The 26,050-nt window shown below is 40.0% G+C and overlaps 1 protein-coding gene across 2 annotated transcripts in view; it reads right to left on the bottom strand.

Moving 5' to 3' along the window:
* The window catches only part of NEXMIF (neurite extension and migration factor), a 277,633-nt gene that overhangs the window by 141,524 nt on the left and 110,059 nt on the right, over window positions 1–26,050 (bottom strand). The window contains exon 1 of one of the 2 annotated variants that reach the window (XM_063433554.1): window positions 6,507–6,575. The exons of the other annotated variant lie outside the window; for it this stretch is intronic. The gene's annotated coding sequence lies outside the window, so the exon portion shown is untranslated. Of the gene's footprint in view, window positions 1–6,506; window positions 6,576–26,050 lie in introns of those variants that run through there. 2 annotated transcript variants of the gene reach the window in all.

Genomic DNA, 26,050 nt, shown 5'->3' with positions numbered 1-26,050 from the left:
GGAGGTCAGGGAGGGGAAGAGAGGGAAGGAGTGTGAGCTGCTCGAAGCAGGTTCACAAAGACTTGGCACCTGTGGTGGTGGTGTCGTGCGGGGTCTCTATGTGGGTAGAGTCCGGCTTGCACCCACCAGTGGTAGGGGGTGCCCGTCAGTGGGGTACGTAGCCCTTTAGGCTCTGGTACAGTGTTCAGTATACGAGTATGGTATGTGTTTGCAGAGATCTCTTAGGTGTGGTTATGATACCTGTCTGCGGACTAAGAAATCCTACTACAGGGTATTAAGCCCTTTCTATCAGGGTGTAATTATCACTAGTGTCGTGTCCCTAGGGGAAGTGATCAATGTTCCTCCCCCCTGGCCGAGGGAGCGTAAGTGACACGGGAGGCATGTGGTCCGTATAGACATTTTATAGTCGGATTTGTCGGGTGATGGTGGGCGACTAACATTGTCCCAGGGGTCGGGCCATCCACCAGGTTGTCGTTTGGCTGGGGGGGGAGTGCCCTCCGCCCGGAGTCGGCGAGGGGGACGGTCAGTGTATCTATTACTTGCTTTAGCAAACCCTGTCAGCCTGCCCTCACAGTGTGGCCCGTCTCCCTTATTAGTATGTCCCCTGGCGGGGGTGGGGTGCATTTCCAAGTTGTCGCCTGGGGGGGGGGTGTCAGGGGCAGCCATCGTCCGGGGGTCTCACGGGGGCAACTTCCGGGGTATCCCTAGATGACAGGGCCTGGTTCGGTAACACCTTCCCTCATCCTACGTCACCTCCTCTCCATAACCGTCCATGTGTGGTAGGGGGTCCTATAGACATCCAAAGACTGCTTAAGCGGGGGACTGGGCGGTTCTGCACGTTATACCAAAAACATTCAAACTAGCAACAACATTAGTAAACTTAGCTCCCCCCGCCCCCACCCCCCAGGGCCCCGTGTCCCACACTTCGCTCCCCCAGAGCATCCGTTATAAGTAGAGGTCCTCATGCGGATGAATGACCCCGGCCAGCCCGGGAGGTGAGGGGACGCCCATCCCGTAATAAAGGTGGTCGGGGCAGCTGTCAGTTCTTCTCGTTCACACAGCCGTGTTTATCTCTGTGAAGCCTGGGGGTCTGTGCGTCTTACATGCCCCAATCCCTAGTCTCATAAAACATTGATTGTCCCCCCTCCCCCCTGCAGCCCCCCACCCAAACGGCCTGCCCCGGGGATTGGAGCTACACAATACGGCTGCTGGCTTCGGCCTGGGTTGAGGGGTACAGCCTGCGGACATGGTCGCTCCAAACTCAGACCCTTCCCCTGCCTGCTATGTCCCTGCTTTGAGTCTCTGGGTTCTGCCTCACAGGTCCCGTCCCCCTCCCCAATAAACCTGCGAAGAGTCTCCCCACCCCTCAATAATCCTCTGCAAGCTCCATTCACGGTAGGACCCCTTAATCCCCCAAAACACTGTAAGCACTCACCAGTCCCCATGTCCAGGTCAGGGTCCGACTACTTTACTCTTCAGGGCCCTCAGGGCCTCCTCTCCGTTGTGGTTGCCCTATGCGGCCAGGCGCGGTGTCGGGTGGTCTGACAGGAGCCAGCGGGTCTCTCCTGGTGGCAGCGACTTCGTCGAGGATCCAGTTTCGAACCCTTACTTGAGGGAGGCCTAGCGTCCGTTGGAGTCTCGGAACATCTTCCGGCCAGCGGGCCGTAAGCCAAGCGTTGCCATGCCTCGCCTGCAGGCTAAAGGGGAACCCCCAGCGATATTGGATTCTCTTTTCCCTTAGTGCATTCGTCACAGGGCGGAGGGCTCTCCTGGCATCGAGCGTCAGGCTGGATAAGTCTTGATATAGGGAAATTTCCGCTCCCTGGTAGTTGATGGCAGGGAGCGCTCTCGCGGCCGCCATTATGTTATCTCTGAGTCCTGGCGTGGCTATGCAGCAGACCACGTCTCGTGGGTTCCCGTCTTGCCTTGCTGGACCCAGGGCTCTATGCGCCCGCTCAAAATGTATGGTGGCTGGGGCTTGTGTTCCCAGGATCTGCCGGAAGAGATCGGTCAGCGAGGTGTGAAGCGGTACATTACCCTCCTCAGGCAGGCCGCGGACCCTGATGTTATTGCGTCTGCTTCTGTTCTCTAGGTCTTCCACCTGCCTGCGGATGGCGAGGAGCATGTTTCCTTGCCTTGTCACAGCTACTTCCGTGGCCCTGTGTTGGTCCTCACTACCTTGTACCGCCGTCTCCATTTCGTCTACGCGGTGTTCCAGCGTGGTAAGGTCCGTGCGGAGGCCAGCCAGTTCCTCTCGAAGCGCTGTGCGCAGTTCCTGAACTATGGCTCCCTTGTCAGCTTTGGAGAGCATGTTGGCAGAGATCCGGGTAAGTTCAGTTCTGATGAGGGCAAAATCACTTGCCTGGGTGTCTCCCGTCAGCATTTCTCCTGTGCTCACTGAGCTTGGCGATGTGGGCGCCATCTTGGCCGCATGCTGCGGTTCCCTGGAATCCGACGGTGTAGCTACAAAATCGTCCATCGGGCCTGTGTATCTCCTCGGGGAGTTGGTCCCCGATGTCTCCGGGGCTAGGTGCTTCTTTGTTCGGACCATTAGTACCCGTGTTAATGCTGTTTTTGAGCTTAATTTCGGCCAGGGGTGCGGAGCTGATTTACTGAGCGTCCTGCACCATGCTCGTCCAGGCCACGCCCCTCCCACTTTCCTATCTTTTAGTGATGCTTACAGGCCTGTTATTTTTTACATTTACATCTACATCCCCAGGTCTAGGTAAGGTACCTTGCAGGAGACAATAAAACTATTAGCTGTAAACAAAAATATATAAATATGTCCTTTTTTTCTTAAATCTTTTTCTATTCACTATAGTGGTCCTTTAAGATGTAAAAAAACTTTCCCGTAAGAATTAAAAAAAAAAAAAAAAAACTTTCCCGTGATTTGAAATCTGAGTTTGCTTGTAAGCCAACCAATCAGAACACTCTGACAGTCAAGTCTCGCTATTCTCAAGACTTGCATGGTCAACACTATCTCATTTCAAGCACCCTACCCCCCGATGGACATATGAGGGACCAGGTCCCCCAATTACTTGAGGGCAACCTGGTTCTCTAGCAACTGGGCAAATGGCTTACCAGTCGCCAGTATTTAGATACAGTGAGCAGCCACTGGCCACTCACTGTTTATTAATTATGCTCCCAAACCTTCCTTGTATTAATATGAGGGTAAGATTGACCCCCATAGGTAATCTTATTTTTTTTTAAATGTAAAACGTATTTAATGTGGCTTGCAAGCACTTGCCAGCTGCCAAACGATTAACCCTTGTGCCGGCAATATTTACTTTTTTGCCCACTGATTTGAAGCATCCGGGCTTGGATTTTAACAATGCGTGACAGTATTTCAGCCAGCCAGCAACATTTGGTGTGGCTGAAGTCTTGACCATATTCAGGCTGATTTGGCTCCTGCTTTGCAAGATTCGGACACTGTGAACTATGTCTGGATTTTGCATTTCGAATGGCCCTGTACAGCATCGCCTTTGCTCCATTCAGAGTTTAGTGAAGTTCTTACCAATAACCAAATCAGCAAGTAGACTCTGAACAAGGAGCAACACTCTTATTTCACTTGTTAAATGTCAGCAAGCAGCCTGATACTTTCACTCTTGTTTTTTTGCATGAATGAAGCTACTGAAATTATGCAGATGTCTTCTGTCTAGGCTCTTTCGTAGAAAGAGATGACAGATTCTGTGCAAGTCTCCTAGGTGTTATGTAGGCACCTGCTATCTGAGATCTTATATGGTGTATGACACGTTCCTTTTAAATTTGAAAAGTCCTCTAAGGAGAATATTATTCTATTCGATTCCTCTGAAACTTAATTATTATATGAATTCATTTTCCTTGTAACAATAATAGCTGTGACCAGCTATGACCAGGTGCCCAACTCTAAATTGGATGGGTGTCTCACCACCCCATGCTTCCCCTTCTCGTGATGGGACAATGTGCTGAGCTAACTGCCCTATCCACTAGTCCGGCGTTCTGCAGCCATTAAAGAAGAAACTAAATGTGAAGATTATTCCTGGCTGTAGACAATCTGTTAAAATATATGTGGGAATAATAAATTCTAAATAATAACGAACATAAAAACACTCAAATGTAGCATGACAACCTTCTACAGTGAGCTCTCACCAAGCCAGGAAGTGATTAAGCTCACTTAATACCATTGCTAGGCCTATACTATAAGCAGGCCTTTATGGATACAGCACAGGTTTCAGGGTTTCAAAGTTCATGTAACTTTATTCAGCTGAACCCCTTATGTACATTCGATAATACACAGCAGTATTTTACAGCAAAAAGCAAAACAATACAGGTCATGAGTCAGGGGCAAAAAGATTGGGCTTGTGGAGCAAAACTATAGTTATTTAAAAAAATAATAAACAGTATTAATACATAGACATAATTAACTACACATTGCACCTACAATATGCAAGGAGCTTTGAATGTCCCTTTAAATCGTTACTCTAACGGGCATCACAGGAAGACATGGTAAAGATGCATCTCTGCTATGCCATTGACAGAACCCACTCCACATCCCCAAGCAGGAAAAACAGAAGCTAGCAGGACTGTTCATGGAAAGATGAGAAGTAATCTTTGCTGTGCAACGTTGGCTCCTTGTGGAATGCAACCAAGTCATGCGAAACTGGCCAAACCATGCAATGTAATCCCTCCACCTGAATTCCCCAAAATGATCATATAGAATGTTCTATTCCAGTATGGATAAAATATGTGTGTATTCTATGTATTTAAAATAAGACATTCAGAACAGAATAGAATGGGTTGGGTTTTTTTTTTTTTTTTTTAAAGAAAAGAACATTTTACGAGACATTTACAGGTCATGTGACACTCAAAAGTTTAAACAAGGCAGTTTCACAACTACATGTACTTGGCATGTACATACACAGACAGGTCCATCACGATGCATAATGCTCTGTTAATTTTATATATATAATAGACAGTTCCGATCTCTGGAGTCCACAATAATTAAAGGGATGATTGTATGATAGTAAAGGAACCAAAAGTCCAATTCTACAATTTTCTTTGGTTATTTTCTATTTAATGGATTTTAACAGACTCCCCCTATCACAGCAATCTTGTATTAATTACTCAAGAGTATTCTGCCTTCCGATATACTCATGCAAACATGGGAATAACTGCATGGCAGTGATGTAATTAGTTTTGGCTTTTCTACTTTATATTCCCAACATTAATCAAAGTTTTTCTTAAATAAGACTGACAAGCACACAGGCTGCAATAAAAGGCTTGCTGTTCAGCACAAGTTGTAGTAACAGTTAAATAAAATAACATTTTCTCTGCTTATGACAGAATGTGTACTTGCTTTTGTTGCACAGTATTTGAGAAAGTGTATCTTTAAATTAACATCTATGTATGTTAACATTTTGTTCCAGTTGTATTGTTTAGCAGTTGGCCCTCCTTGTTCTTAGCACCCCGATCTGAGTGTTCCCTGAGTGAGTGTGTGTTCTTACACTCTGCATCTTTAAATGAACAGACAGAGAGTCAAAACCCTCTGTTGGCACGAAGTCTAGCAATGCAGGACTTCACTCTTTACACGCTCAACCAATGGGCTTGCCCTGTACTGCAATGCTTAGCTCTGTAGAACTAAGGGAAGCTTACGAGGTTCCAGCTCTCTCTCTCTCAAGTAGTGGGGGTGGGGAAAATCACTCGACGGACCCCAGGTAAGAAGTCAACCCATTCTCAAAGTGTGTATTTACAAATATGGGGAGCCGGGGCAAAACTGGCACCAAAACTACACGCTACGGCGTGATGTAGTGGTTATGGTGCTTGGAGCGTTCTTTTAAAAAGGGAACTGTCACAGATCCTTAATCAGACATACCAGGAAATCCTACTGAAGCTTTCAGGGCGTGAGGATGGCAACAAAGGTATATAAACACACACTCACCTCAACACTCCATGGTGCACTTTACAAGCTCATGTCCTTTTTGGTGTCTGCTAGGAAAAGGCCCTACAAGTTCTTTTGTAATTTTCATTGGGATGTACATGCACATGCTTCCTCATGGAGCCAAACACAGCATCATTGGAGGAACCCTGTGTATGGTTTGTTTGTTTTTTAACATAACCAATGGGTAACGTATAGTTAGCAAATGGCTTCTGCTAGACTTAGAAATGTGACAGTCCCACTTTGATTCCACTTACGGACTTACTAACTTTGGTTGTGGTTGTACATAGAAATACTAGAAGATAAGGCTAGAATGATTAGGTTACAGCTGTAATAAATACTGATAAAATACTTCATTAAGTGCCACCTTCAGAGGAACATGTATAAAACGCACTCTGTTAAGGGAAGAGACAGTTAGCAGGAGAGAGTTATCCTGATGCAGTATGCAGCTCCTCTCTACCTTATAATATTAACCAAATGTTTATTACATGGTTCACTGTATAGCAAAAGGAGCTGAGTGAACGTGATAGGATTGATGTCTACACTCTGCCGAAAACCTGCATCTATCCTCTGTTCCCACTCTGACACCCACCTTCAAGACTTCTCCAGGGCACCACTGTTCCTGTGAAACTCCCTTACCTGATGTGTTAGGCTCTCACCCAGTCTCCATTCCTTCAGAAAAATAATTGAAAACTCACTTCTTTATGAAAAAAAATATCAATTAAACTTTTTACCTTTCATGACACTTTACCCCCCAACCCCTCCCCTCCCCCCCCCCCCCCCCCCCTAGAAAAAATAAGCTTGTTTGAGCAGGGTCCTCATTACCCTCTGTTCGTCTGTTCTGCAAAAACGGTTTATACATAATAATAATAATAATGGCCTGGCTGAACGCAAGCAGACTTCATGACTAGTGAAAATAATACTGCTATAGGGTGACTTAGATGTTATTCCTTTGGTTAGAAAATGTTCACCACTTTTGAAATTATAATGATTATGCTAAATAATCCAAGCTATATTTCATAAATTATTAACCTACTGAAATATTTAAAACTTTTCCCAAAGCACTGTGACACATGGCTTAGTTGTGAAATATATTCATTAAATCATTGTTTTACAACTGGAAACCCAAAGGACACATTCAGCTATTGAGGGCTCTTCTAAGACCCAGAGGGCCTCTGAAAATCCCACAGGTTTTAATGTGTTTAATGGATGACTTAAATGACTTACTTTGTAGATTATAGCCTTTTCCCTACATCTTAACAGGAAGTCCTCCTCGCTCCAATTAATACATGTGATGACGTTAAATCAGCACTTTTATAAATTAATTTGGAAAAAAATTTAATTTGGAATGCTCCCCTGCCAGTTAATCTAACAGTCAAGAAGGCTTCCTGGTTCACACAGTGGAGAATTTTAGAAGGAAACATTAGCCTAATGTTTCCCTATCAGAAACATTAACTGGACGATCGATGCATCTGATTGGTGCATTTGTGGCAAATACTGAGAGTGTACAGATTTTGTCTGAAGAGGAAGGGGAAAGGAGACTGTCATCACTGAGTTAACTAACTTTTGTTACCTGCCATTTATTGTACTAAAGAAACACTCCAAATGTTAAAACCGAATATAATTTTTATTATTATGCTTAAATTACATCTCGTAATTTCTCAACATGCATGAATAAAGTAGGCTTTCCCTCACATTTCTACCAGTCCTAGCTCTGTAACCAGTGGAATCTTTATAATTTTTACTCATAACAGTGAATATTTCAGGTTCCTACTTGAAATTGTAGAGAGATGTAAAAAAAAATAAAAAAAATAAAAATAATCTGCACCTTATTGTCCTCATAAAAAAAAACATAAATAAAAAAAGAGATGTCTCTAAATGTTCTGCATGCACACTATACTTAAATACCGTATATACTCGAGTATAACCCGACCCGAATATAAGCCGAGGCCCCTAATTTTACCCCAAAAAACTGGGAAAACGTATTGACTCGAGTATAAGACTAGGGTGGAAAATGCAGCAGCTACTGGTAAATTTCTAAATAAAATTAGATCCTAAAAAAGTTATATTAACTGAATATTTATTTACAGTGTGTGTATATAATGAATGCAGTGTGTGTGTGTGTGTGTATGAATGCAGTGTGTATATGAATGCTGTGTGTGTATGCAGTGTGTGTATGAATGCAGTGTGTATATAATGAATGGAGTGCAGTGTGTGTATATGAGTGCAGTGTGTGTATGAGTGCAGTGTGTGTATAATGAATGCAGTGCAGTGTGTATGCAGTGTGTATATAATGAATGCAGTGTGTGAGTGCAGTGTGTATATAATGAATGCAGTGCAGTGTGAATGCAGTGTGTGTATGAATGCAGTGTGTATATAATGAATGGAGTGCAGTGTGTGTATATGAGTGCACTGTGTGTATATGAGTGCAGTGTGTGTATATGAGTGCAGTGTGTATATAATGAATGCAGTGTAGTGTGTGTATATGAGTGCAGTGTGTGAGTGCAGTGTGTATATAATGAATGCAGTGCAGTGTGTGTATGAGTGCAGTGTGAATGCAGTGTGTATGTATGAGTGCAGTGTGTATGTATGAGTGCAGTGTGTATGTATGAATGCAGTGTGTGTATGAATGCAGTGTGTGTATGAATGCAGTGTGTACATAATGAATGGAGTGCAGTGTGTGTATATGAGTGCAGTGTGTGTGTATGAGTGCAGTGTGTATATAATGAATGCAGTGTAGTGTGTGTATATGAGTGCAGTGTGTGAGTGCAGTGTGTATATAATGAATGCAGTGCAGTGTGTGTATGAGTGCAGTATGAGTGCAGTGTGTATGTATGAGTGCAGTGTGTATGTATGAATGCAGTGTGTATGCAGTGTGTGTATGAATGCAGTGTGTGTATATAATGAATGCAGTGCAGTGTGTGTATGAGTGTGTGTATGAATGCAGTGTGTGTGAGTGCAGTGTGTGTGTGTGTGTGTGAGTGCAGAGCATTGGTGGGGGTGGGCATTTTATTAATTATTATTATTATTTAATTATTATTGTAATATATATTTTTTTTATGTTATTATTTTTTTTATTATTATTTTATTTTTTATTTTATTATTATTTTTTTTATTTATTTTTTCGTCCCCCCTCCCTGCTTGTTAGCTGGCCAGGGAGGGGGTCTCTCACTCCCTGGTGGTCCAGTGGATGGGCTGTAGGAGGGGGGCTGTCAGGAAGCTGTAACTTACCTTCACCGCAGCTCCTGTCAGCTCTCTTCTCTCTCCTCCGTCCGTGCAGCTCCCAGGTCAGCTCCCTCTGCAACTCTTGCGGCCGCGCGGAGCGTTGCCACGGTAACCCGTGGCAACGCTCTGACCCCGCGGCTCTCGCGAGAGTTGCAGAGGAAGCTGACCTGGGAGCTGCACGGACGGAGGAGAGAGAATGGAGCTGACAGGAGCTGCGGTGAAGGTAAGTTACAGCTTCCTGACAGCCCCCGGTCCTTGTCTGTATTATGGCAATGAAAATTGCCATAATACAGACAACTGACTCGAGTATAAGACGAGTGAGTGTTTTTCAGCACAAAAAATGTGCTGAAAAACTCGTCTTATACTCGAGTATATACGGTAGGTACCCACTAAATTTTTTTTATTTGAGACTCAATCCCATCCCATTATAAATTGACACTAAAAGAAAGTGGAAATATTAGCGATCTTCAGCATTACATTAGATGTAAAGGAAACGTTTAAATACCATAACAACTTTATCTAAATAAACTTTATCTAAATAAAGTTGTTATGGTTCCAGGAGGGCCCCAGATGCTCCATTACCTTAAGGGGTTAAAATGTTGTCAAACTGTTTTACCCCAAAGGTTGCCTGCAGCACCGATCTCCAGGTCCCTCGGGTGGCATCCGGCTTCTGAATCTTACAGGAATATCTGGAGGGGCGCCCAGTCATTAGCACCCCATTCATAAAAAATGTACCATGAAAAAAAAAGTCACACAAATTTTTTTTTTTTCATACAGTGAACTATATTAAATTAAAACTGTAAAACACACAAGATGTAACTATATCAAAGTCGGAGAATATATCAGTTATTTTTTTACTGAATACCCCCATAATATATAAAATCCTATGACATTTATTTTTTTGGTGAGCACTAAAAATAAAATTGTAGTGACATCTGATTTTAACTAAAAGTATTTGTCTGTAAAAAAAAAAAAAGAAAAAAGAAAAAAGGCAATAGGATATATATATCTTTAAAATATTTAACATACTGTGGTCCTGGTACAATTCTCTCCTGTTACAGTTAAGAGAAGGTCAGGACCCTGGACAGCACACAAACTTTCCAATGTGCCTCTTCCTTCAGACCGTGCTCATATGTTTAGCAAGAGACAAATAGTACTAATACTGAGGACAGAGAAACACAACTATCCTAGCTGTTTGCTTTCAATGCATGGATTTTGGGACACAAATTTGCCCTGGGCATTTTAAGACAGCGCAGCCCTATAGGGGGGTGGGGTACTGCCTGCACTTCAACCTTGTCTCAATGGACAAAATAGGCACAGTGTTAAAAGAAGGTGGAGTATGTGTGTGTTTGTTTTGTGTGTGAAAGCTGCCTGTGGTTATACGTGTGAGGAATGGCTCTTTATGGTATTTGTATGGTGTAAGCCACCAGTCGTGTTGTTTGCATGTGTGGGGAAGCAGCTTGTGTGGTTGCGTGTGTAGATGGAGCGGTTTGTGATGTAGTGTATGTCTGGAGAGCATATAGAGTGCAGTGTTTGTGACTGTGGATAGGGGCTGTAGTGTGTGGGGTAAAGGGGCTGTAATGCATTTGTGTGCATGGGGGATAGGGACTGTAAGGTGTGTCCGTTGGTTTAGGGGCTGCAGTCGGGCTGGGGGGAGCTGCAAGGGTCCTGTAGGAATGGGGGTAAGGGCTGGAGGTAGTTAAAATAAACAACAAAATATATATATATATATATATATATATATATATATATATATACATATTTATATTATTTCAAGAAAATGCTTATTCCCCTCTTACCTTGGACCGGGGATGAAGAACCCTAAACCCTGGTGATCTGGTGGGTTAAGCAGCTACTTTGCACCTTCATCTCCCCTGCTGGCCTCGGACGTGCACTACAGAGCTTTGCTCAGGAGATCTGTATGGAGAGAGAGATTCCTGGGCACTCAGATCTGTAAGAAGACTTTATTTGGAAACTGGGTAAAACAACACTTTGCATCTGCTATTGAGCCTTTATTAAACAGAGCCGAAACATTATTTTACTTAGTTTCCAAATAAAGTGTGCTCACAGAATTGAGTGACCAGGCATCTCTTTCTACATTCAACTTCCTGGAGACTGGCCCCCAACCTGGCTGCACCTTTGCTTACGTATCCCGTCTATTTTACCCTGTGTGCAACCTCCTGTAGATTTCTATCTGAAGAGCTAGCTAATGGACATTTCTAAGCAGGAGCTAGGCAGGAGTAATGTTCAGTAGTCCACACATTGTAAGTTAAAATATTCTAAAATGGTTTGATTACTTACAATAGGGCCGGGGAAAGGGCACTCCTGACACTATAACCACTACAGCCATACATGTATACAAATGAAGAACAAGGGCTTAAAAGCTGGGGGCCAGGGATATTTTTCATTAGATACATATACACATTAGATTTAATTCACCCTTCCAACCCCTAAAAAAAAAAGAAGAAAGTTTGTATAGGCAGAAGATTAGAAGAAGACAATTAGAACATTTTCTGCTTTTCATTATTCAACTGTAATCCCCAAGATAGCAGTTCTGTCCCTGGTCTTGAGTGGGCTGGCTCATGTAGCAGAGATATATTTCCCCGCTACTCTTGCACTCCACTGTGCCGTGTTTGGGCAGTAAGGTGGACAAATGTGATGACACATCAATTCCTTTGTCATTATCATCCAGTATGGCAAGGAGGAGAACAAAGGGGTCAACAATAATTTTGTAGCCCTTCGATCGCCACTCCTTCCTCACTGCCAACACTGTGGAGTAACAGTGGGGGTAATTAAGCTGCAAGTATGTGTGTCAGGGGAGAAAGGTAGGGGAGAAATTGACTTTTGATGAGAGTTAAGCATTAGACCTTGTATTGTATCACCTGTGTGTCCTGAATTTTCAAGTTCTGATATAAGTCCTTTCCTAAATGAATGGACGTGTTTTTGCATAGAAGAAAGAAACCCTAGATGATGGGTCTACTGGACCACTCTGTCAAAACCTCAGGAGAGAAATTTGGGCACTTAACATGAAAATATTCTTAAATAGACACTATAGTCACCAGAACAACTACAGCTTCATGTAGTGAGTCCCTGCAGGCATTTTCATGCAAACATGGCAGTGTTTACATTGTTGCCTAGGGACACCTTCCGTGGCAGTCACTCAGACAGTCACTAGAGGTGCTTCCTGGGTCATTGCTGCACAAGGTGCAGCACAGACGTTCAGTGTCACGTTGAACTTTCTCCACAGAGATACATTAATTACATTTAATTATTATTATAATTTTACTGTATTTAAGGGGGCAAGGGAGTGACAGGGGTTAAAATAGTGGTTTTTAACACTATAGGGTCAGGAATACATGTTTGTTTTCCTGACCCTGTAGTGTTCCTTTAAGTATAAATTTCAGAGGGCATCTAAGAAGCATCTCTTGAACTGTTCTTCCAAGCATTCATTCATCAGTGAATCACATTAGTTTTATATATGAGAAAAGAAAACATCTACTAGTCTTAACTTTCGCAATCAAATTATGCAATTATAAAAGAAGAGGGGAATAATAAAAAGATTTAGCAAAAGCCCAATCAAGCCAGAGATATTGCTATGTGTATGAGATGGTGGATTTTCTAATTTGTATGTAGCCAGCAAGTGACCTTGGTGCTTTACAGATTCCACTACTGTATAAAATAGAGGAGGCGTAATCGGCATACACACGTTACAATAGAGGAGGCACAATACACGTAATAGTACAAAAGTATAACAACAGAGATTCTATGGTACAGGGGTCACCTTTCCTTAGTCACTGTTCCTTATACTTTAATGCAATTTGTGTGCAAATCAAGCAATTGTTATACTCTATCCCAGCCTTTGTTCTTCTTTCAAAATTAGTGCCCGCTAGCTGCATTCTTCCTCTTTTCAATGCAGCACGCAGAAATCAGACAGGCTAATAAAGTATTCACCAGGTAAAACATGGACAGATTCAACAGCTGGCATGGTGCGGCTCACACAGCAAACATAAATATGAGATGCGATTATGCTGGTGTGCAAGTAAAACAAAGGTCAGTGTAATCATTAGACGAGCTCTCACTGAAAAGACCGAAAATCTGACTTTTAATTATCTCCGTTTACAGCAGCAGGCACTGCCATAAAAAAGCAATGGAATAGCTGAGATGTGTCTACAATGCGCCCTATTCAATGCTTCTCAGGCAATGCATTATATGCATTCTAATCAGGAGAGAATTAAAAAAATCAAATAGGTAAAGCAACAACTCTATATGCGTCACGGTGATGCCAGTTAGTTGATCCATGTGTTAAAATACCACATCTACACATCTACTTCTAGTTTCACCTATTGGCAATTTGCATATCTTTATTACCTCACTGCTCACATATTGGCTTACTGCAAATAAGCTTGTTCTTTTTTCTTAAAAAATAAAATAAAATGTGCAGCACCTCTTGACCTTATCTGTTTAAATATTGTTATTATACCGCTTGTCCTCAGTTATTAAGTCATTACGTAAGCTTGTACTTAACCAAAATAAAGAATATTTCAAAAATACCGCATCTACAATGCATTATATATCTCATGTCATAAAGCAGCTTAACAATAATGTATGTTTATATTAACCTATGTACCTTTTCCACCCTACCGAACTACCACCAAACTCCGTCAGAAACACCCATCAGATACAGTACCATAAACTGAGAAACTACCTTATAGTGCATGGAATAACCATATATAATTGACCAACATGTATAATGTGTTGTCAGAGTATGAAAGATTTGGACGTAAATCACTATCTAAAAGTTTATCCCTGACTTTAGGTTTGACCAAATTTTTTTTTTTTTTTTTTTAACCCACAATATTTTCAGTCCAGGGATAAACACACCTCTAGAGGCTATCTTCCTGATATCAACTATTGGCACTTCCCCTGTGAGAATGAATCAGACTTGGTTGATAATTGTCATAGGGAGCATTTGATTGGATGAGTGCGCCATTTTGCCATACGTGTATTTCGTCTCCAATACTTCTCTATGAGAAGCATTGTTATGGATGAGAACACAGAAGAACTCAGCATGCTTGCTGACGGAGGCAAAGGGGACAGCTGTAGTGGAGGTGTTTCGGTGCTGAAAATGAGGTTAGTAAAACATTTTTAACTGAATTTTTTTTTTTATGCGCAAAGGGGGATGGACCGAGCTCAGAGCAATAGAAGGAAATTTATAGTCCCCCCCAAAATTATTATTTTTATAGATTATTTTAGAAAGGTTATTATTATAGACTATAGGTTCCCTTTAGTTTAGTGAATATGACCCGAATAGCTCAAAATGGAAATGAGACAACTAAATTGTACTTTGCACACTCACATCAGATAAATGGCTCAGTGTCCACATATACAGGACTAACTACAATATATTTGAACTCCTTGGACATAAGGACGCACTTAACAGGAAAAGGATCATTCAGGCAACATTGGATTTGTAAGTCTGCTTAGACTTGGGTGAACTGTTCACCACAAACTTTCAGGCTTACGAATGCATATATATGTATGCTTGAGAGATCCATGTTTTTAGATTTTAATCAAGTTATTTTAATAAAGAGTTAAACAATTTAGTTGTCTTGTTTCCATTTTGCGCTATTTGGGTCATATTCACTAAACTACTATATCAGGGAGTATCAAGGATATCTCCTACCAAGAGCAGAATCAGGATCTGAGACATACAGATATATATATATATATATATATATATATATATATATATATATGGTATATATTTATATATATATATATATATATATATATGTTTATTGGTAGTTATCTTCTGATATGTACTATGTTTTAAGTGCTACTAATGTGTACAGTTTTTCTGTTTTAATGATATGTAAAAGATAAGCTTGTTCTCATATACAGAATATAGCCAGTTTACTTTAAATTATATTATATATAGCGCGGTCCCTCAAAAAAACAGAATAGTATTTCTATTAGGTTTTTCTTTTCTATAGGTTCCCTTTAACCCTTAACTAGCTGTTATAAAGTCGTATGTTTACTAGAAATTAAGTTAAAAACATTTTGCTTAATTCCAACCTGACGAGAACTACGTAATCTTTAGCCACCTCTCCCAAACTAATCTAATCTGGGACACGGGATAATACACAGTGTGTTGACCCTACAGACAGAGGAACACACATTTTATCTAACAACATGGGCTCACGTGAAAGCAATTGTTTCCACGTTTAATTGAACAAACACAAAATGTTGCAGAGAAAACATAAAGCAGCTTTCAGCTTCTGAAGGCCATTTTCCACCATGTAGCACTCCTGGAAAATGGAAGAATGTCATTGTATTAACGTAGTGTTCTTTACACAATGTTTAATTATAATACGCACTTCCCTTATAGTGCTTGTCAGCATTCTCGCCTGCTATTGTTTCTGGATGCCAAACATGGTTAGCAAGTTTCATGTAGGTTGTGTTTATTAATCATTTATCGCTTTAAGAGTAATATTAATAATGTTACTAAGAAGGTCCGGAAATGGTATGATACGTGTTTGTGAAGCACATGTATTTTATTAATGCATACCATACATCATGACTCAGAGTCACCTGAACGCATGAATGGGCTGGTGAAATAATAACATAGTGATCCTTAGTATTCTAATAAAGAGGTTTTGGCATGGTGGAGAGCGGACTTGATGTATAGGACACTGACAATGGAGAATTATTACTCAAACATAGTAAGTTGGCCTAGGTCATTATTCTTCTGGTGGACCCATCCCAATTCTGGGTTCCATAGGTCCAACCCCTACGGGCAGCACTAGTGACACAATTTGCATCACTGGCCTTTGTACGGGACTCCAATGTTATGGGGTTTGTCTTTGGCAATAGATGGACCTCAAGAAAGGTTCCATTTCAGTTGCTAAACAAATTTAACTACAATCTATCAGTCAAAAGAATCCCACAGAAAGGCAAACTGTGGACATCATTGTACCCAGATACTGAGACCCGGGGCAAGGAAGAAAAACATAAAAACTATAAATAAAGGAATTGGCAAGAGGGTGTATAATCATTAAGACATAGTACAAGAAGTATATGGAAAAAAATGGAAAAAAGCAAGACAGAGCCTATTTAAGTGCTGACACACTAGTATTTTAAATATTTGTTGTTCTACGTATGACAAGCCCAGCTTTACACCGAACACCTATCCAATACTTCTAGAATTTAACCCCGGATCAACAAATCTTCCACTTTCTTTTCTTCACTGGTTTCTATCTTAGGCTCCCCTCCCCCAGGCTAAACTTATTTTCTATCTATTTTCACTTAAATGTCATATGATATCACTCTGCCCACCCTCATTAGCTCTCTCCTTCTTTTATATCATGAGCTTCCATATTAGTCTATTAATATGTCCTTTCCAATTAGCAACATGACATTGTGCAAAATGGTCATTGATGCAGCCGAATGGACCAGTGAAGCCAGTAATAAACAGAGAGATAGCGGAGAGAGGATGAGAACAAGAAGGGTAGAAAGGACAGGGACATAAATGAGAGAGGCAGACATGGGAGGGAAATTAGAACTACAAAGGAGGCTGACAATAATATACCTTAGTGAATTATACATACATAGCCTAGTCTTGTTAAAATACCAATTTCATTACATTTTAACTGCGTTCACGACTTACACTGCTTCAATACAATTTACTAAAGGCACTGTATATTTCCATATGTATATATATAAGTATATATATATATATATTGGATTAGCCGTATTAGTCCAGTAGACAAGATGCCACGTTGTGTTAAACTGAAAGTATTATGTTAATCCAATAAAAAAGGTACCATTGCATACTGCAATATTCTGTTATTTTGTCATATCCATATATATACATATATATAGTTTATTTAAAAAAAAAATCCAGTTGATGTGCTTTGAACAAGTGAGAAATGCAGAAAAAAAAATCAAAATAATTACATTTTGTTTTTAAAATACCAGGTATGGTTTTAGACATGCAAGAAATATATTAGCAGTTTAAAACAAAAGAGCGCAATCCTATCATCTAAAGAGGAAAATGGCAAGATGCACCAAAAAAAATAAAAAGCATTTAAAACAGATATAAAGGATGCTGGAAAATGGAATGGGCTACAAAGCTTACAGATGATGAGGTGAAAAGCCTACTTGTTTCATTTAATCATTGATTTCCTTAAAGGGTTACTCCAACCAGCATGACCACTCCAGTGATTTGAAGTTGTCACGGTGGTAGGAGTCTGTATGTGCAGCGTTTCTGCTTGAAATGCTGCACAACCAGAGACATGTGTACTTGTGTGCCGAGGGCTAGCTGCACACGTGGCTTTGGCAGCACAGCACACTGGCAACAGACGTAATTAGCTTCTCCCTTGCTGGTGGCACACCTGAAAGAGAAAGTGCACTCTTTCCTCTCACCCTTCGCGGGCTCAGAGAATGCTATGTAAAGCCTTTGATTAGACTGTGCAAGGCCGTTGGTGACGTTGGATGTAAGAGTCGAGACCAGCGCTGGGAACATCGCCTGCCGCTGTATTACAGGTGCAATTTAAAGTATTTCTTCACCTTTTAAATGGGAGGGGAACCTAACTAGGAATGGCCAGTAGGGCATTGTAAATCTAAAAAAAACACACAAAAAAACAGATGTTTTAAAAAGGGTTACAATACCCTTTAATATATTACATTCCATCCAACATGTTTATGGGTAGTGCATCATGTCCTTGTAGAAGGTTTATTATGGTTTTACGAAACACGAAGTCCACTCTGCATGATTAATGTTTGTCTGCATGCTACACATATAAGAGTTAGCATTGAGACAAAATTAGTGGCGACATTTGAGATCAAATGTTATATTGAAATTAAACTGCTGCAAGGGATGTGGTGTTAGTCTTTTGTACCTCTACCATAACTGTGGTCTACTATGTTTCTTACCTACACTTTCTATAATGTACATAAACAGATGGAGGCGATCTGAATATTTTTCTACACACTTAAGAAGCAATTCTTCCTCTACCCGTCTTTCATTAATCAGAATTAAATAAACCTTGCTAGCAGGTCGTTGATGGCATAGTGCGTATATATGCTGGCAATTTATTTTCATATGTCACTTTTTTTTTTTTTTTTTTATACATTAGGTTAATATCTACTATGAGATCTGAGACGAGAAGTGATCATTATGCTAATACAGTCAGCACTCACTTGCCCAGTGCTCAATTATCTGATTCCTTCAGTTAACTACAAGCATATAATATAGAGGTAAAGTAAGCTCGCTCTAGAGTTATAAATTAGTGGCCTACTTAGCTCCGGGCCCTTTAATGGTGTAAAAGAAATACAGGAAACATGATTTCTCGCCTAATGCTATCTTCATTTATCTTTAGGTGCAACTATTATCACAGTATTACTGGAACGTATGTCAGGTGGAAACAAGCAGTTCCATTACAGAACCAGTCATGACAGATATAGGTTTGCAGTTTTCTAAACATCTGACTTGACTCATGTTATACAATTGTTTCTTCCCTTAAAGGAACACTGTAGTGTTCGGAATACAAACATGTATTCCTAATGCTATAGGGTCATTCTAACTGTTTAGATAATTGGGCCCCCTGCAAAATATAACGCTGTGCTGGTCTCGCCGCAGTTGGCCCCACCTCCATGGTTGAGATTATATATCTTGATGATCTCAGCCAATCCAGTGCTTTGCCATTGGAAAGCAATGGGAGGTTAATGCACATGCACAGCAAAATGCTGCACCAATCAGTGTCTACTGATAGACATGCATTGAATCAATGCATCTGGGAAGGTGTTACTAGGCAGCTATGTAAACACTGCCTCTTCTCTGAAAAGGCAGTATTTATCATGCTAAGCCCGCAGGTCTATAAATACCAATACCACTATATTAAGGTCTAGTGGTTCTAATGATTACAGTGTCCCTTTAATACTGTCAAACCCTTATATTCCAATTTATTTCCATTACCCCGTCTATTGCTGAGACCATAAATCATGTTTTCATGGGGTGTTATGTTTGCTTTATTAAAGGTATCTGTTCTCTCTCCCCATTATCAGGTTGCCTATCCAAAGCTGCTGTAAAATATATCCTTTTGGCTGTTTCTCTCCTCTCTCTGTGCTGCTGCATGCTTACAGAGCTCCTCCCCACTTCCCCAGGCAGGCTGAATTCAAGCAGTAGGCATGCCCAGAGGAGAGCACAGCCTTCTTATCTCTGTGACGATCTGACAGAGAGGAGGGGGAAGAGTTGTTTTTTAACCTATAATTTTAGAGAAATCTAGACATTTGCTAACAATTCTGCAAGCACAATATATAGATGAAATGTGCTTCTTTAAGATTAAGTTGTATTTGTCATGACAGGTACCCTTTAAGCTTTGATTTGAGGTTAGGGTGCAAATTAGAATAGAACACATAAAACAGTACACAATGCCAAGATGACATTTTTTTGGTAGCACACGACACAAAAACAAGTATTTCACACATAGCTTACCAAAGCAATATTTCATTTGCCTCATATGAGAAAATAAAAATATGTACTTAATTGGGTACTGCACTTCTCTCTGGACCACCTGCTGAACTTTTCATTTATACCTCTGTTTTGATTTCAAAGAGGTAGAAATTAATATTTTAACAAAATTATTATTTTTTTTTTTTTTAAATAGCTAAAAATGAGTTCCGGTAAAATATTATGATTTATAAAGTCGTGCCATGTAATATATCAAAGGCACTGCCAATGTGTGCCTTTATAAACGTCTTCATATTGTAACACCATATTTTGTTTTATTCGCCCCAATTCATGTTGCGCTGTTCTTGGGAGCCTGTGTGAACTACTACAATAAACTACTGCTGAGCCAGCTAGGAGATGTCAGGTATCCTCAGCAGCATAAAGCACACCGCTTTAAACTTCAGATTTAAAAGGCACTGCTCCTCAATAAAAGCTCTCTGAGGATTTATGTTGTTTTACAGCTCCCCAACATTAAACACTTAGTTAATGGTCTATACATCTCAAGCTGCTCCGTCTATTCATCCAAAATGTACCCCTGAGCCAACACTAGTTCAGTGTGCAAAGCGGCAGATGAAAAGTCCAACAAATTGTTAAGGCTTAAATTAACCCTCCATATGCTGCTGGTGTCCCAGTGTAATATGATAGCTGAACCTCAAATGCTGCAAACCCTTTGTGCTAGGACTCTAATGTATCATCTTATTTAGGATTTTCTTTGTTTTTTCTTCTCTAAATTCCCCACGAGGTTGCTATAATGATGGCTTTCACTGTTTCAACCTGCAACCATCTCACCCCCATGAAAGCTGTATAATTACTCTCCATTTTCATGAAATTAGACCTACTAATTAATATCTAGGGTTGTGTGTTATCAATTTTACAGGGTTGTTCACCAAATTAAGAAAATCCTGTGAAAATGGCTGTATTCCGAGCACAATAGCAATTCTCATACTTACTAAAGCTTAATCTGGTCAGAATATGTCCAACCATGCTTTCGATGTCCGAATTCAAATCAGTGCTTTACAAAGTATAGGATTGTAAAGAAAGCAATGCAGGAACAAATACATTCGCAAATTATTGTTCATTTCATTTTTGCAAGCAAACGATCATTTGACTTACTATATGCCCACAATATATCATATTGATCCCCATATGAGACATTTTAGATGACTTACTAATACAAATGTATACAGTTAAAATGTAATTAATAACAAGAACAAAGTATCTTGTTTACACAGACTGATTTCTAAACACATTGTATTGTAGTTTAAAGACACATTATGGTGCGTTTTATTGCTGTGGAGCTCTGTTTTACACACGGACCAAGGGATTTAACTCAAAATAGGGACAGTCCCACCCCTATGGCTAGTCCTCATATATATATATATAGATATGAACACTAATTGAAGACAGATTCTGCTGTTGTGCAAACAAGTTCGGCATTAGCGCGGACATTATACCTAGGCATAGTTGGTTAATCAGCATCCATTATTTGGTGTGTCAGATCACCTGCACTTACCTGAGCTTGCTCACGTACACCCAAATAAGGTCACACAGCGTGTACCCTGCTCAAACCATCATTGAATACTAAAGGATGGTCACAGTTTGTAGTGGATATAAAGATAGAATGATTAAACTATAAAGTATGTCTAATTAACATTAAGTCACAAAAATCTGAATTTATGTACCGAACCCCTAATTAGGCCAACGTTTTGAATGAAATAAATATCTCTATACTGTACAAAGACCTGTCTCTGCATATACTGGTAGTTAGACGAACCAACAGATAGAGATATAATAGGATACCATAAGTCACAATCAATAGCTGACACACCAGCTGAACAGCATTATGGCAAAGTCTTTCTGAACAAATCCCTACACTAAATCAGCAGACAGACTCCTCTGCTCAGCTGCGTCCTGTATCAATCCATGCGCCTTGCAGACACAAAGCAGATGGATCACTAAATGACATAATAAATAGCATGCTCTCTGATTGCTTCAGTTAAAGCTATAATGTCTTTAAACCTTTTCCATTTCATTCTTCGTGTTAGCAGAACTTATCAAAATTATGACTGCTACAACCTCTGCCTTCCCAACATATTTCTCCCAACAGCTAACAATGACATAGATAGATATATAGATACAGAGATAGATAGATAGATAGATAGATAGATACAGAGATAGATAGATAGATAGATAGATAGATACAGTGATAGATAGATAGATGGATAGATAGATACAGAGATAGATAGATAGATAGATAGATACAGAGATAGATAGATAGATAGATAGATACAGAGACAGATAGATAGATAGATAGAGAGAGATAGATAGATAGATGGATAGATACAGATATATATATATATATATATATATATATATATATGTATAGATATATAGAGAGATAGATAGATAGATAGATAATTTATTTAAGGGACTCTTTTTTTATTTTATTTTTTATTGGATATGTCTGTTTGTATTTTTATAGATATGATTTATAACCATTAAACTATCAATAGAAAGTAGTCATCTATCTAGTAGACTAGATCTATCTAGTAAACTATCAGTAAAAAGTAGGTTCTGCTGGCATATACATTTTTTCCTACTGATTTCTAAAGATGGATCCCTTACTGGCTCCTAAAACAATCTGGCTCTAAAACATGACTGGCTAACTACTAAATTCTATATATCATTTTTTCCAATTCAATATCAAAGGCTTACATTTTTCTGTACCATCAAAACCGTTTTCAGCATATATGTATCTACAGGATTTCTTGAGAAGCTCAAATGTGGATTGCTAAAACTAAGTCTATGTAAATTCCCAATGCAAATTCCTAATACCATTTATTTATTTTTTTCCTGAAATATTTTTTTAAATATATAATGTAATAAACAGCAGAAGATATATATACTAGACAGATAGATAGATAGATAGACAGATCGATCGATCAGTGGCCAACTAGACTATAATGCAGAATACAAGTGTTCTGTCGAATGGGGATTTAAGCTAATAGTTTTTTTCTACCTGAGACTATTCCAGATATTCCAGAAGACATTATAGCAACAAAGATAGTGAAAACCAACAGAGGCACATTTTTATATAGACTTAGGGTGCTACCTAAAATGTAACACTAGGATCCAGAACATGAAAAGAACAACGGTAACAGGTGAAATTAATTCTATAACTATGTGGAGTTGCAAGGTCCCCTGCCAGGTGAGAAGAACTGAGCATTAACTGAGCATCACCTACCTAGAACGATGGTAAGTTTTGAAAAAACACTTTTAGATGTAATCATCGTACTCGGCGACGATACTTGCAGAGTCATAATGATTCTATACTGTTTTTAGTGAATAGTAATGGTAAAATTATTAATATTATTAGTTATTATTGTTGCTATTTATATAGTGCCAACTTACGCTGTAGCACATAATATTATAAACAGGGGAAATTTAACAATAAATGAGACAATCGCAAAATGTTACAGGAAATGAACATGCATTATTGACAAATGACATACCTTTGGCAAAAAAAACTAAATTTATTATAATACTGCTTATTTGCTTTGTTTTAACTCATGTAGATATGAGATATTATTATGAGCAAATACAAGCCAGCAAGCCGGGTTCCTTATTTAAAAACAAAATGTAAAATAATTGTTGCTTCATGATTGCAATGTTAATTGATGTTCAAAATGTTCTATGAATGGAAAGACAGAGTCTCTAGATTTTAAGCTAGAGAAATCATAGAAATTCATAGCAATTCCCTTGTAAATTCTCTAAAATCCCTGGTTCAGTGATTAAACATATCTGTGACATTTGGTTCAGCAGAATAAAAAAGGTTATGGGTCAATGCATACCCTTTGACAGGAGAACATGAGCATACAGGTTCTTCATGCTAAGACACACATATATATCCATATCTATTGTGCATAGAAAAGTTTGCACCATGCTGCAATTGACACTGGAAAATATCCTGAAGCACTAACCATATTAGGAATGTAGCACAGGCTCTTGTAAGAAATTGTAAGATTCTATGCAGTCTTCTGACTCTCAATGTTGTTCGACCTACTCAAGAGCTTGATAAAAACCTCAGTTGAGGTCAAAACGTTGCTGTGTTTCTACAATAAAACTGCCTTAGGCACAAATCTTGAGTGCCTGGCCTATCTTGTTTCTTCTACTCAAGATCTTAGCCTTCTTATAACACTATGGCCACAACTACGTGTGGTTGACCCTATCTGATGATGTTGGATTCTGTTCAGGGGTTAGTATGGTTCTATGGTGGTGAATCAATGGCATTGATGACATTGCTGACACTCAGAGAAATAGTAGGTGCCACTCACTGTCTGGTAACATTGTAGCAACTGATTCTGAAGCCTTAAAGGTACACTGTAAATGTCCCATGTCCCTTAACCTTACAGTGGTAAGAGAAACTGCAATAATTACCTCTGAGGGTAACTCCTCTTCTGGTGGCTGTCTACCAGACAGTCACTAGAGGGACTTCCGGAATCGAAACGGACCTTTGGTCCATTATCTGATGCTGAACATCCTCACGCTCTGCATGAGGACCTCCAGTGCCAGATTTCCCCCATAGGAAAGCATTGAATAATGCTTTCCTATAGGGAAATCCTAATGCGAGAGCGACAATTGCCGCGCATGCGCATTAGGTCTCCCCTGCCGGCTGATGTTGGCGGGGGAGGGGCATGGGCGGAGCCTGACCCAGCGAAGAGGGACATCGGCGCTGGATTCAGGTAAGTTACTGAAGGGGTTTTAACCCCTTCAGCACCACAGGAGAGGGCCCCAGGGAGGGGGGCACTGCAGGAGCCTATAGTGCCAGGAAAACAGGTTTGTTTTCCTGGCACGATAGAATCCCTTTAAGTAAATGTTTTGATTGATGTGCCATGATGTCACTAGGTAAACTGTTTAACCTAGAGCTGATATCACCACATATCAAAAACATACTAGAAGTGAGCAGAAGGCAGACCAAGTGCTTAGGCTGGGAGTGGGATGTTGATGGAATGGGAGAGAGCACAGTTCAAGCTCTCAAGCTCAAAGACGTTCCCCATCCCTGGTACCATGTTTCTCAGTGTAACAGGAAATAGCCTTTATAAATATGCTGTCACAACTTAATTACTGCTAAAATATGGGAGTGAGAGGGAGGGAAGCAGATGAGAAATAGAGCTACAGTCATTAGGTCATTAGGATGGATATATAGAATGAGAGATAAGGAGATCTCTTGCATTGCTGACTTTCGGAATAAATTTAAATAAAATTTATTTGATACAAGGGATATTCTCATCACAGTCAGAGAGTCAGAGCACATTATACAACCCTCAGCTGAACGATAAACATTTCTAGAGACTCGTCCTATTATGTGGCACAAATGATCAACACTGCTGTTAATAGCACAAGTGGATCTTCCGTTTTAGACAAGTACTTGTATTCATCATAAGAAGCTATGAATGAGTAAGCAGGTAAAACTGACATGACATGTAGACATGGCTCCAGACTCTCTGGGTCGGTGGGATTTAAGAGACCGCTGCACCGGGGTCAAGGCGCAGCCCAGAAACTGGCCCTGGGGTTTAGCTGTGCATTTGCTTCTGTTTGGTGGAGACTGCAAGTCATTATTGTGTGACAGGCACCACGCGGACTAAGTGAAATAATGTGCTTTCTGTATCTTCCCTAGTGGGCAAGCGTCCGCCTTACAAAACTACCAATAAAACTGACACTAATTGGCCGCTCGGATGATGGGTCCTGAAAATTCAGAGGGAAAACGTCTGCACATTAAGATCTCAGTGACAGATTCACCCATCCTCGGAAAGTTAAAAGTCTAGAGCACACACAGTCATGCCCTGAATATCTTGAAGCAGTATTCAATGTGAAAATCAGCTTTAACCATTCACTAGCTGCGGATTTCAGACACCTTTTAAAATCTGCTCACTTAATTAGCTGGAAACGGGTTTAATAAAATCTAATTTTTTAGTTATTTGATTAATGTATTAATTGTGTTAAAGTATTTACTAAATAATTTTAAAAAATCAGCTGTTCAATTAATAGTTTATTGATAATTATTCCTAGCCAATGTCATTGAAATGGTTAAAACACAAAAAACAAAGCTTCCCCCTAACAATTAACAGTTTACATAAATATTATTTGCTTAAACAGAATTCATTCAAAACCTACAGATGGAAGAGCTATTTTTAAATGTTTCAAAGAGATATTAAGAGTGCGGTGTCATTATTAGGGATAAGGCATCATCATTTAAGGAGGTTGGGCGCTGTCCAGACAAGATGCCTCTCATTCTGGCCTATGGGGCCTGATCATATTCCATAAGATCCTGTCACAGGTGTGATCCACTGCAGCATTCATATGGCTTATGAATTTTATATGGACAGAGCTGGCAGTATATA

Source organism: Pelobates fuscus, chromosome 9 (assembly GCF_036172605.1).
Source record: "Pelobates fuscus isolate aPelFus1 chromosome 9, aPelFus1.pri, whole genome shotgun sequence".
NCBI classification, from domain to species: domain Eukaryota; kingdom Metazoa; phylum Chordata; class Amphibia; order Anura; family Pelobatidae; genus Pelobates; species Pelobates fuscus.
The sequence above is the reverse complement of the archived record's forward strand: the minus strand, read 5'-3'. Positions and strand labels throughout refer to the sequence as shown.